Raw genomic sequence first — 14914 nt, forward strand, 5'->3', positions numbered from 1 at the left:
ACCTAATCTGCTTCAAACTATTTTTGCTACACCTCCGCTACCACGTGAACCATAGTTAGACTGATTTAGTAATTAGCCTATAAGAATATACGTTGGCCATGGCCAAAACCTGAAACAGGAGCATACTAATGATTGCAAAAGAAAATGATTGTGGCCATGGGGATATGTATTGTATTAATTAGACCCTGACCTGATTTTTAACTATACCTATTTGTTTGGGTACTAATTGCCTCAAATACATTGTTGCTGCTACAAGATGTACATGGGCTTCAGAATCACTTACGGGGATTAAAGAGAGTCGTTCCCTACAATGTTGTTACCCTAGAAAGAATATTCCGGTAGTGGTTGATTCTAGCCACTTCTGCTTGCCAGGCAGCAACATATATAATGGGTGTTTTGCCATGGCTGCAGGACACGCTCACCTTCCCCGACTAAACGCATGCATCAAGACCCAGTGCAGCATGTAGAGAAGGGGGAGAGAGAGAGGATGAAGCGGGTATGCAGTCACCGGATGACACGAGGATAACATAGCCACCGGAGCCGGAATCAAAGCCCGAAACCCTAGCCATGTGCGTGGGTCATGGGTGGGCTTTGGATGCCGCAAACACTGGATCTAGCAGGATGTGAGGGCGTCGTAGAGCAAGGAGAGCTTGGGTTGTGCTTCGCGGTAGCGGGATTCGTCGGACATCGCCTGAATCAACCACCACAGATAGCGCGGCGAGGAACCGCATGAAGAGAGCGGGATGGGATGCAAGAGGAACGGTTGAGTGGGGATGTGGCGTATCCGGTAGCATCCAGAGCTGCCAGGGTGGAGGAGGAGAGGGGGAGGGTCAGCGGCAAGAGAGACGAGGCAGGTCGGAGGACGGAGACGAGGCACTGGTGGCGGTGATTTCAGAGAGATGAGGGGACTCGTCTGTTCTGTTTCTCTCGCATCTCTCTCTCCTTTCCTATTTTTAGGGCAAATCTGCAACACTTATACTACAACCCTTATATGCGTATCTATTCCGAATTTTACAACATATAGTCAAAACGTTGTAAAATTTCGTTGCCTTATAGGAGGTGTCCTTGTAGTGTGTTTGTTTCTAGAAACGGGTCCTTTCTCGAGGAAAGGTTTCTCTAGAAAGAATTGAGTGGGAGGGTGATGGAACTTGATGAGGTTATTGAACCATCACTTCAACCAGTGTGTAGCAGGGCGCATGAAGTTCTTACTATGGCACATACGCCAATTGAAGTGGAAACTGATGATAAGTGATCATTAAGCTTCGGATCAAGTTACTACAAACCTCGTATGTCGACAAGGTCACGTACTACTGTAGAGTGGTACGGTAACCCTATCATGGAGGTCATGTTGTTGAACAACAATGAACCTACGAGCTATGGAGAAGCGATGGTGGGCCTGGATTCCGGCAAATGGCTGGAGACCATGAAATCCGAGAGAGGATCCATGTATGAAAACAAAGTGTAGACTTTGGAAGAACTACTTGATGGTCGTAAGACTATTAAGTACAAATGGGTCTTTAAAAGGAAGACAAACAATGATGGTGAAAAGTCACCATTAAGAAAAGCTCGACTTGTCGCAAAGATGTTTCTGACAAGTTCAAAGGGTTGTCTATGATGAGACTTTCTCACTCGTAGAGATGCTAAAAGTCTGTTGGAATTATGTTAGCAGTTGCTGCATTATTTATGAAATATTGGACATAGGATGTCAAAACATTGTTTCCTCGACAGTTTCCTTGAGGAAAGGTTGTATGTGATACAACAGAAGGTTTTGTCGATACTAAGGATGCTAACAAGTATGCAAGCTCCAGCGATCCTTCTATGGACTAGTGCAAATATCTCGAAGTTGGAATATACGCTTTGATGAGATAATCAAAGCTTTTGGGTTTATACAAGGTTTATGAGAAACTTGTATTTCCAAAAAAGTGAGTGGGAGCACTATAGAATTTCTGATAAGTATATGTGGTTGACATATTGTTTATCGGAAGTAATGTAGAATTTCTGTAAAGCATAAAGGGTTGTTTGAAAGGAGTTTTTAAAGGAAAACCTGGATAGATCTACTTGAATATTAAGTGTCAAGATCTATAGAGATAGATCAAAACGCTTAATAGAACTTTCAATGAAATGCATGCCTTGAAAAGTTTTTGAAGGAGTTCAAAATAGATCGGCAAGGAAGGAGTTATTGGTTGTGTTGTAAGGTGTGAATTTGAGTAAGACTCAAAGCCCGACCACGGCAGAAGAAAGAGAAAGGACGAAGGTCGTCCCTTATGCCTTAGTCGTAGGCTCTAAAGTATGCCAAGCTGTGTACCGCACCTGACATGTACCTTGCCATGAGTCTGTCAAGGGGTACAAAAGGTGATCCAGGATTGAATCACTAAACATCGGTCAAAGTTATCCTTAGTAACTAGTGGGCTAAGGAATTTTTTCTTTATTATGGAGGTGATTAAAGAGTTCATCATAAAGGGTTACGTCGATGTAAGCATTGACACTAATCCGAATAACTCTGAGTAGTGAACTGTATTCGTACAGTAGGGCAGTCATTTGGAATATTTCCAAATAGCATGTAGTAGCAACATCTATAGGATGACATAAAGATTTGTAAAGGACACACGAATCTGGAAGGTTCAGATCCATTGACTAAAACCTCTTTCACAAGCAAGACATGATCGAACCCCAGAACTGTATGGGTGTAAGATTCACTACAATCTCATAGTGATGTGAACTAGATTATTGACTCTAGTGCAAGTAGGATACTGTTGGAAATATGCCCTAGAGGCAATAATATATTGGTTATTGTTGTATTTCCTTGTTCATAATAATCATTTATTATCCAGGCTAGAATAGTATTGATTGGAAACTCAAATACATGTGTGGATACATAGACAACACACTGTCCCTAGTGAGCCTCTAGTTGACTAGCTCGTTGATCAAAGATGGTCAAGGTTTCTTGTCCATAGGCAAGTGTTGTCACTTGATAACGAGATCACATCATTGGGAGAATGATATATGGACAAGACCCAAACTATAAACATAGCATATGATCATGCCAGTTTATTGTTATTGTTTTCTGCATGTCAATGTATGTGTTCCTATGACCATGAGATCATGCAACTCCCGGACACCGGAGGAATACCTACTGTGTATCAAACGTTGCAACGTTACTGGGTGATTATAAAGGTGTTCTACAGGTATCTCTAAAGGTGTCTGTTGGGTTGGCATGGATCAAGACTCGGATTTGTCGCTCCGTGTGACGGAGAGGTGTCTCGGGGCCCACTCGGTAATACAACATCACAACAAGCCTTGCAAGCAATGTGACTAAGGAGTTAGTTACGGTCTCTTGTGTTACGGAACGAGTCAAGAGACTTGCCGGTAACGAGATTGAACTAGGTATTGTGATACCGACGATCGAATCGCTGGCAAGTAACATACCCAAGGACAAAGGGAACATCATACGGAATTAACTAAATCCTTGACATAGAGGTTCAACCGATAGATATCTTCATAGACAATGTAGGAGTTAATATGGACATCCAGGTCCTGCTATTGGTTATTGACCAGAGAGTGTCTCAGGTCATGTCTGCATAGTTATCGAACCTGCAGGGTCTGCATACTTAAGGTTCGGTGACATCTCGGTATAGTTGAGTTATATGTGTTGGTGACCGAAGTTTTGTTCGTAGTCCCGGATGAGATCCTGGATGTCACGAGGAGTTCCGAAATGGTCCCGAAACGAAGATTGTTATATATATGAAGTTGGAATTTGGATTCCGGATGGTTTTTGAGCATTGTCGGCAGTGTACCGGGAGTTACGAATGGGTTCCGGGGGCCCACTGGGTGGGCCCACCACGCCTCAAGGGGTCCACATGGGTTTATTGGATGAGCAATAAGGCATAATGGGCTGACAAATTCATCCAAGGAAATCCCATGAGGAAAAAGTGGAAAATCCAAAAGAGGTGGGAAACTAAGGAAGGAGTCCTAATCCAAGTGGGATTGGAGGAGGACTCCTCCCTCCTCCACTTCGGCCGACCCAAGGGAGTCTCCCTTGTGGCGCCAAGGCTTCCTCCTCCCTCCTCCTATATATACTAGAGGTTTAAGGCTTTTGAGACACAACTTTTCCACGTGTTGCCTTCTCCTCTAGATCATAGTTCTTCCTCCACATCGGTTTTCTACGGAGCTCGGGCGGAGCCCTGCAGGAATAGATCACCACCGCCGGAGCGTCGTCGCGCTGCTGAGGAACTCATCTACCTCCTCGTCTCTCTTGCGGGATCGAGAAGGAGGATATTGTCATCGAGCTGTACGTCTACGGAACGCGGAGGTGCCGTCCGTTCGGCACTTGATCAGGACGGATCGTGAGACGGTTCGCGGGGCGGATCATGGGACGGATCGTCAAGACGTACCACTACATCAACCACGTTTATTAATGCTTCCGCTTAGCGATTTACAAGGGTATGTGGATCCGATCTCCCTCTTGTAGATGAACATCACCTTGATAGGTCTTCGTGTGTGTAGGAAATTTTTGTTTCCCATGGAACGTTCCCCAACAATAAGTAGATGATGGGTGGCGAGAGTGACAGAATCTTAAACCCTAGTTTTTGCATTATTTCATAATGGGCTGATTTGGATCCATATGTTTCATGCTATGGTTAGATTTATCTTAATTCTTCTTCTGTAGTTATGGATGCTTGCGAGAGGGGGTAAACATAAGAGGGTAGTTTGTAAAGTAAGAACAACACCCTAGTATCAGTCCATTCACATATCAAAGTATCAAAGTACTGAATGTGAATCATGTAAACATGATGAGCGTGACTAGACACCAATTTCCATGTGTCCTCTAGAGCGTTGTACTTTATATAAGAGAAAATTCTAGATTGTCCTTTGTTGTAAAAAGGATTGGGCCACCTTTTTGCACCTTTGTTACAATTATTACTTGTTACTTGCTAAGAATTGCATTACTACAAAACTATCTAACACTGCTACTTTCAGTGCTTGCAGAGATTACCTTGCTAAAACTCTTGGGGAACGTTGCATGGGAAACAAAAAAAATCCTACGAACACCCAAGATCTATCTATGGAGATGCGTAGCAACGATAGGGGAGAGTGTGTCTACGTACCCTCATGGACCGTTAAACGGAAGCATATATAACGCGGTTTATGTAGTCTACTCTTCACGATCCAATCATGATCTAGCGCCGAACAGACGACACCTCCGCGTTCAACACACGTGCGGGTCATTGACGTATCCTACTTATTGATCCAACAAGCAAGGGAGGAGATGTATATGGAATCACGACTAGCACGCATGAGTGATGGTGATGGTGGTGGCGCAGGTTTCGACAGGGCTTCGCTAAGCACTACTGAAAAATTGGTCTCCGGAGGAATGGGGTAACGGAAGGGAAGGGCTGCCGCGGGGGCGTGGGGATTGTACTATGCAGCCCTCTTCTCTCCTATTATATATATAGGAGGCAAGGGGTAGGAGTGGGGCACAGCCCTTGGACCTTCCTCCAAGGAGGGTCGGCCGCTAGGGAGGAGTCCCCCTCCTCTGAGGCACCTCTCGGGTGCCTTATCCCTTTGGGACTCTTTCCCCCATGCCTCATGCACCTCTAGGGGCTGGTGCACCTGGCCCATGGTGACTAGGGTGCTTCCCCTGTGGCCCATGTGGGACCCCTGGGCAGGTGGACCCCCCCGATGGACCCCCAGAACCCTTTCGACACCCGATATGTTACCCATAATGCCCGAAACTTTTTCGACGACCAAAATAGGACTTCCCATATATAAATCTTTACCTATGGATAATTCTGGAACTCCTCATGATTTACGGGTTCTTATCCAGGACTCTGGACGATATTCGATCACTAACATGAATATCCTAAAACAACTCTAGCGTCAATCAAACGTTAAGCGTGCGGACCCTACTAGTTCGAGAACCATGTAGACATGACCGAGACACCTCTCTGGTCAATAATTAATAGCAGGACATGGATGCCCATATTGTTTCCCACATATTCCATGGAGATAACTGTCGGTCTAACCATGATGTCAAGGATTCAGTCAATCCCGTATGTAGTTCCCTTTGTCCATTGATATGTTACTTGTCCGAGATTCGATCGTCGGTATCTCCATACCTATTTCAATCTCGTTACCGGAAAATCTCTTTACTCGTTCTGTAATACAAGATCCCATGACTAACCCCTTAGTCATATTGCTTGCAATATTATTGTGATGTTGTATTACCGAGATGGCCCAGAGATACCTCTCTGTCATACGAAGGGAAAATCCAAGTCTCGGCCAACCCAACACGCACCCTCGGAGATACCTATAGAGCACCTTTATGATCATCGGGTTATGAAGTGACGTTGGATGCACACAAGGGGTTCCTCCGGTGTCAGGGATTTGCATGATCTCATGGTCTTAGTAACACATACTTGACATGAAGAAAGTCGTAGCAACAAGTAAGTGATATGATCAAATGCAATGCTTATAGTTGGGTCTTGCCCGTCACATCATTCTCCTGATGATATGATCCCATTATCAAATGACAACTCAAGTCTCTGGTTAGGAAACCTTAACTATCTTTGATCAATGAGCTAGTCTAGTAGAGGCTCACTACGGACACGGTGTTGTTTATATATCCACACATGTATTTAAGTTCCTAGCCAATACAATTCTAGCATGGATAATAAATGATTATCATGAACAAGGAAACATGATAATAACCAGTTTATTATTGCCTCTAGGAAATATGATTGTCGTGAATACGGATAATAAACCACTTGTCCTTTCCTTCTGCTCCTCATTGGGTTTGACAATCTTACTTATCGTAAGGACTACGATTCATCCCATATACTTGTGGGTCATCAACACTCTTTTCTGGTGTCGTTTCCGAGTAGTGATGCACCTTTGGAACGAAACATTTTGTTATGTAATGATATTTATTGTCACTTGTTACTATGGAAGATAATACTTTTTGGCGCTTGTTCGGGGAATCTTCACCTCGATCGAAAGTGGAAAAAGCCGCTCCTCAACCTAGTGAACCTACTAAAAATATTTATTATGAAATTCCTTCATGTATGTTAGAGAAACTACTAGGCAATCCTTATGCAGGAGATGGAACAATACATTGTGATATGCACTTAATCTATATAGAGGAAATTTGTGGATTATTTAAGCTTGCAAGTTTATCCGAGGACGGAGTTAAGAAGAAGTTATTCCCTTTATATATGGAGGGAAATGCATTAATATGGTATAAGCTATTAGATGATGCCAAAACATGCGATTGGAATCGATTGAAGCTGGAGTTTTGCTAGAAATTTTATCCTATGCACCTAGTTCATCGTAATCTAAATTATATATATAATTTCTCGCCTTGTGAAGGAGAACGTATTAATCAAGCTTGGGGAGTCTTAAGTCTATCATGCACACATAACCCAATCATTAGCTCTCTAGAGAAATAATTATGCAAAACATTTTTTCTCGACTTTCTCACGATGATCAATCAATGCTCGATACTTCTTCCACTAGTTCCTTTATAAAAGAGAACTACTGAATTCAAATGGAATCTTCTAAAAATAATGAAATCTAGAGATTGGGAAATCGACAAAGGTAAAGAGTTAGGTATAAATTTGGAGTTTAATTGCGTTAAATCTTTTATGGAGACTAAAGCTTATCATAAGTTTAATGTAAGGTGTGGATTTGACTATCAAATAGTCATACGTCTCCAACAAATCGATAATGGTGATATGTTTGCCTATGCTTAAAATACTTTTATATGGTTTAGATGCACTTTATATGATTTATTTAGAACTAACCCGGACTGACGTTGTTTTCAGCAGAATTACCATGGTGTTGTTTTTCTGGAGGAAATAAGCAATATTGGAGCGAATAACCGCCGGAGGGGAGCTGCATGTGGGTCAGAAGCCAACATGGTGCCCCCCTAGGCCGCACCCTGATGGCTTGAGGGGCCCATGTGGCTCCGTTTTGCGTGATTCCAACATTGAGAAATCCTATATGTACGAGAAACCCGAGAAATAAAGAGAGAACTTTCACTCCGCCATCGCAACTCTGTGTATCAACAAAAAATCCATCTGGAGACTTTCCAGTACCCTGCTGGAGAGGGGAAATTATCTCGAGTGGCCATCTTCATCATCCCGGTAGAGGCCATGACGAGGAAGGGGTAGTTCACCCTCGAGGCTGATGGTATGTACCAGTAGTTATGTGTTCTATCTCTCACTATCGTGTTCTTGAGATGGCACGATCTTGATGTATCACATGCCTTGTTAATCTAGTTGGATCATATGATGTTATTCCCTTGCTACCTTGTTGTGATGGATTGAATCTTTCCCTTTAAGATCACGTTATGTTGGATTGAATATTTTGGTTTGAGAATAGTTGATGTATGTCTTGCATTCGGATACCCGTAGTGACATTGGGGTATTCAAGTGATTCACTTTATATATGTTATGGCATTAACTTGCGGATTCCGGTGACCTTGGGGATATATGCATAGGGGTTGATTGCATGTTTTCATACTTTATTCTCGATAGAAATCTTGGGTGCTCCTTGACGTTCTTTGTGTTGGATTGAATATGATAGATCTGAAATTGTTTGATGCATGTCGCATAATTTACCCATGTATACTTGTGGTGACATTGGAATATCTAGGTGACAACAGGGTTGATTGATATGTATCATGGGTGTTATTTAGTACGAACTCTAGGGTTGTTTGTGACACTTATAGGAATATCTCAAAAGATTAATCAGAAAGAATATCTTTGAGGTGGTTCTACTACCTACACCAACTTCATCTTATTGTTCTCCGCTAGATAGGAACTTTGGAGTGATTCTTTGTAGCACGCTGACGGATGATCATATGATTCTACTATTTTAGCATTGTTGAGAGATTGCACTAGTGAAAGTATGAACCCTAGGCCTTATTACCAAGCATTTATACAATGTTGTGCTCGTTGTTTTATACTTGCTACCTTGCTATTTTTATATTTTCAGATTAAAAACCTATATCTATTGTCCATACTATACTTGTATCACCATCTCTTCACCGAATTAGTGCACCTATACAATTTGCCACTGTATTGAATGTGTTGGGGACACAAGACATTTTTTGTATTTGATTGCGGGGTTGCTTGAGAGAGACCATGTTCATCCTACACCTCCCATGGAATGATAAAACTTAGGTCATCCACTTGAGGGAAAATTTCTACTGTCCTACAAAACTCTTCGCTTGGAGGCCCAACATAGTCTACAAGAATAAAGTTGTGTAGTAAACATCAAGCCCTTTTCTCGCGTCGTTTCCGCGAAGGTGAGTGCTTGAAGGTATATATTTAGATCTTGCAATTAAATCTTTCAGTTTATTGTTTTTCACTAGTTTGGTTTTATAAAAGAAAACTAAAATGGAGTTTAGGTTGCCTCATTTGCTTCGTATTTATATTGTCTTTCGTGAAAATGATGGTTTGGAAAATTGTGCTCAATTGTTAGAGGAAGAATTTATAAAAATGCTTAATTTGAATACCGTGAATGATGAGTATGATAGTAATATTGTTAGTATGAATTCTCTGAATATCCATGATGCTAATGATATGCAAATCCACAAGCTTAGGGATGTTATATTCGATCAAGATGATATTTTAGGCCCCCAAGTTTTGATGAGCAAATTTATAAAGATGATAAGCATGCCTCCTATTTATGATGCTTATATTGATGAAAGTGGGTTTGGAAGAGTGTCAACTCTAGGTACTAATGATCCCACTATTTTGGATGGTATTAAATCTTTTCATATTGATAAAAGTGAATTTGTAGAGGTCATGACTTTGTTTAGTGATGACTCCACCATTTTGGAAGAAGATTCAATTGACTATGACAATAAAGTTGTTATCTATGATGAGTATTGTGATGATCTATATGTTATAAAGAATAATGGTAACCATAAAACATGTCATCATTATTTTAAATTTCATTTAGATTATATCAGTCAAATGTCTCAGAATTTTTACAGTCGCGAAAGTATGATGTTCATTCATATCTTCACAAACAGTTCTATTTTTGACATATTGTGTTTTGCATGCATAGTTTGCCTATTTTAGTGTTTTCATAGCTTATATTGATTGATATAAATTATGGGAATGATAGAATACAGTAGGTATTATGTGAGAACAATTATGAATCTTGTGTTGACAGTACCTAAGTGAATGATCTATCCTTATTACACTAACTCTTCTCACGTACTTCCGTTCAGTTTTGTGTGATTGAAGTTTTCAAGTTTTAGGTGAGATATCGATATCGGGAGAATAAGGAGCAGCAAGAATCTAAGCTTGGGGATTCACAAGACACCCCCAAGTTATTATACAAGGAAGACACAAGCGTCTAAGCTTGGGGATGCCCCGGAAGGCATTCCCTATTTTGTCTTCAACATTATCGATATATTTTACTTGGAGCTATATTTTTATCCATTACATGATATGTGTTATGCTTGGAGCATAATTTCATTTTGTTTTTACCTGTTAGATATTATTTATAATCTTGTTTTTCAATAAAATTTTCCAAGAATTTACTTTAGAATGCTTGAATTACATGTGTGATGCGTGTTGTACAAAAATAGAAACTTTTGTCGTAGTATTTGAATTATCATATTTTACTAGAACATGGAAAGTTTCTCAAAATTTACACAATGTTTTCGTACTAATTATTTGTTATGTCCTAAATTTTTGGAATTGTTTGAGTTATAGAGGTACAATTTCTGAATTAATTGCTACACAGTGTCTTGTTTAGACATATTGTTGTCATAGTTTTGCTATCTACTTATCCTATAGTTTCCATAGCCTATATTGGTAGATATAATTTTTTGAAATGATAGTAAATAGTAGATAATGTTTGAAAATTATCATTCATCTTGTCTTGGCAGTACATAAATAGTTGATTTATTCTTATGTGCACTAACCGATGTCACGAGTTCTTTTCAAGTTTTGCGTGGATCAAGTTTTGGAGGCAGGTGAAACCGGGATATGAGAGGATTGACTGAGATAAAAAAAGCTCAAGCTTTGGGATGCCGAAGGTACCCCAAGTAAAGAGTTCAAGAACACTCAAGCATCTAAGGTTGGGGATACTACGCATCCCAGCTCTCTTTGTCAACAAATATTAGTTAGCCTACGTTGAGCCTAAGTTTTATTTTTCCACATGATATTATCTATTCTTGGAATGCATTTTTGTTTTTTTATGTTTTAATAAAAATTGCAAATCTTTAATTCTTTATTGAGAGTGATTCCTCACATAGCTACTTAATTGTTTGACTACTCATTGATCTTCACTTATATCTTTTGAGAGTAGTTTGATATTTAGTCTTGTGCTTCACTTATATCCTTAGAGTAAATTGTGAATGAATGAAATATAATAAATCTGAAATCTGATATTTATGATTGGTTTAGAAAGTAAAACTATTGAAGTTTGACAATCATAGTATTGGTTATACAAAAAAATCATGAATGATTAGTATATGAAAGAGAACTTTCAGTTACAAATAAATTATCTTGGACATATTCTATGGTTGTGAATACCAATTAATTATTTTCAACCTTGATCAAATAGTTGAAGTTGGACAAGGAAGAAAACATAATGGTTGTGTTTGGGTATATTTTCATAGAAGTTATATTGTTATGGATCATCCAACATGTGGTGCTTGTTTAGAACCTTTTGCTAGCCAAAACTTTGTACTAAGTAGAGATACTACTTGTGCATCCAAATCCTAGAACCAAGTCTATTCCATGAGAGTCCACCCTACCTACCTATATACAGTATTTCACTGCCATTCCAAGAAAATTTCCATGTGGACCTCTAAACATTCAAATAAACATTTGTTTTGTGTGCTCGTACCGCTCATGGAGCAACAGGGCGGTCATTATCTTCCATGATAAGCTAGTTATTCTCAAGATGAGTGTTTATTCACTTGTCATTGCACGGGAGAGGCTGGAAAAAGCATGCCTAGTCCTGCGTAACAGAAAATTAAATATAAAAGAACTCCCCCTAGAAAGTTGATTGTTTGGATGGTACCCGTGGATATGACTAGCCATGGGATGTGTTTGAATGGTGGAGGGGGAGAAAAATTTGAATTGTGTTTGGGAACTAACAATAAAGAGATTAGCATGGAAAATGGTGAAACTCTGTTGTGATGTTGACATGAAAGGTACACCACCCAAAATTACATATTCATCTTTGTTTTAAAACAATGAGCTCTGGCACCTCTGCAAATCCCTCCCTCCCTCTATGAAGGGACAACCTATTTTCTTTCATGTTACTTACTTTTCATTTTGAGTCAACTTCTTATTCCAACCAAACGCCGTTAGTTGGAAAGCACCATGTGGTGGGAAAATATCCAAACCTATATATCCACTCAAATATATTTGATCATGATTCATTATTGTTGACAATTATTTTTATGATAAATATGTTGGGAGGCAAAACATTAAGCCCCTATCTTACCATGTGTTTGATGGAAGTTATTTGTTCTAAAAATATGCTTTGAGTATTAGCAATCATAGAAGACTATATGATAATTGAGTATGTCTACCTCTTACTTAGACTTGATGATGCATTGAAACTATTTGATGACTAAGAACATATGGTGTTGAGTTTCAAGAGAATGCATTTTTTAACCATGACATGTGAATTAATTGCCACTCAACCATGATGATTTTTATGAAAAGTTGCTGGTTATGATGCTAGAAAAGTGATTGGAATTATCACTAATCAAACTTATATACTATGCTAGCATTCACACTTCATAAATTATTTCTTTTATCATTTACCTACTCGAGGACAAGTAGGAATTAAGCTTGGGGATGCTGATACGTCTCCAACGTATCGATAATTTATGAAGTATTCATGCCATGTTTGCCTATGTTTACAATACTTTTATATAGTTTTCATGCACTTTATATGATTTATTTAGAACTAATTCGCACTGATGTTGTTGTTAACCGAATTATCATGGTGTTGTTTTTGTGCAGAAAATGGAAGTTCTCGGAATCGCTCGAAACTTTTTTATTTTTTTCTAGAGGAAATAAGCAATATTGGAGCAAAGAACCAACGGAGGGGAGCCACATGTGGGCCACAAACCAACAGGACACCCCCTAGGTCGCGCCTTCATGTCTTGTGGGGCCCACGTGGCTCCGTTTGGCGTGATTCCGATGATGAAAAATCCTATATGTACCAGAAACCCTGGAAATAAAGAGAGAACTTCTCCTCCACCGCCGCAACTCTCTGTATTGATGGAAAACCCATATGGAGAATTTCCCGTACCCTACCGGAGATGGGAAATCATCTCTAGTGGCCATGTTCGTCATCTCGGCGGAGGTCGTGACGAGGTGGGAGTAGTTCACCCTCGGGGCTGAGGGTATGTACCGGTAGTTGTGTGTTCAGTCTCTCTCTCTCTCTCTCTCTCTCTCTCTCTCTCGTGTTCTTGAGATGGCATGATCTTGATGTATCACGTGCCTTGTTAATCTAGTTGGATCATATGATATTATTCCATTGTTATGTTGTTGTGATGAATTAAATTTGTCCCTTTAAGATCTCGTTATGTTGGATTGAATATTTTGGTTTGAGAACACTTGATCTATGTCTTGCATGCAGATACCTATAGTGCCATTGGGGTATTCAAGTGATTCACTTGATATATGTTATGGCACCAGCTTGCAGATTCCGGTAACCTTGGGGATCTATGCATAGTGGTTGGTTGCATGTCTTCATACCATGTTCTCCGATAGAAATCTTGGGGTGCTCCTTGAAATTCTCTATGTTGGATTGAATATGAGAGATCTGAAATTGTTTGATGCATGTTACATAATTTACCCGCGGATACTTGAGGTGACATTGGAATATCTAGGTGACATTAGGGTTGAGTGATATGTATCATGGGTGTTATTCTAGTACGAACTCTAGGGTTGTTTGTGACCTTCATAGGAATAGCTCAAAAGATTTATCATAAAAAATAACTTTGAGGTGGTTCTACTACCTACACCAATTTCATCTTATTGTTCTCCGCCAGATAGGCACTTTGGAGTGAATCTTTGTTGCACGTTGAGGGGTGATCATGTGATTCTACTATGTTAGCATTGTTGAGAGATTGCACCAGTGAAAGTATGAACCCTAGGCCTTATTACAAAGCATGCATACAACGTTTTGCTCACTCTTTTATACTTTCCACCTTGCTATTTTTATATTTTTATATTACAAAAACCTATATCTACTATCCATACTACACTTGTATCACCATCTCTTAGCCAAACTAGTGCACCTATGCAATTTTTCATTGTATTGGGTGTGTTGGGGACACAATAGATTTTTTGTATTTGATTGCAGGGTTGTTTGAGAGAGACCATCTTCATCCTACGCCTCCTACGGATTGATAAACCTTAGGTCATCCACTTGAGGAAAAATTGCTACTGTCCTACAAAACTCTATGCTTACAGGCTCAACATAGTCTACAAGAATAAAGTTGTGTAGTAGACATCAGATAGTAACTACTTCCTCTGAATCATTTGATACTCATGTTGATCTCCCTAAGGAGAAGTGGTTTAAATTTCAACCATCTATTGAAGAAATTTGTGAGGAACCTATTATAGCTAAAGAGAAAACAATCTTTTATAATGGTGATCCAGTTCTGCCTATTGCTTATGTTGAGAAGTCACCTTTTCCTCTTAGAGTTGATAACATGCTAAAGTTGCAATTGTGGTTAATAAAAGTAATATCAAAACACATAGGCCCTCTCAACAAATAAAAGTGAAACCTAAAATTACAATGGTTAAAAAATTTAGAAAATTCCCTATTTAACACCATGCTTAAATTTTATGGCCTATTTGACATCGACAAATGATTTCTTTCCTATCTAACAATGAGTCTAAATTTTATGCCTTTTATG

This window comes from Hordeum vulgare, chromosome 1H (assembly GCF_904849725.1).
Source record: "Hordeum vulgare subsp. vulgare chromosome 1H, MorexV3_pseudomolecules_assembly, whole genome shotgun sequence".
Lineage (NCBI taxonomy): Eukaryota > Viridiplantae > Streptophyta > Magnoliopsida > Poales > Poaceae > Hordeum > Hordeum vulgare.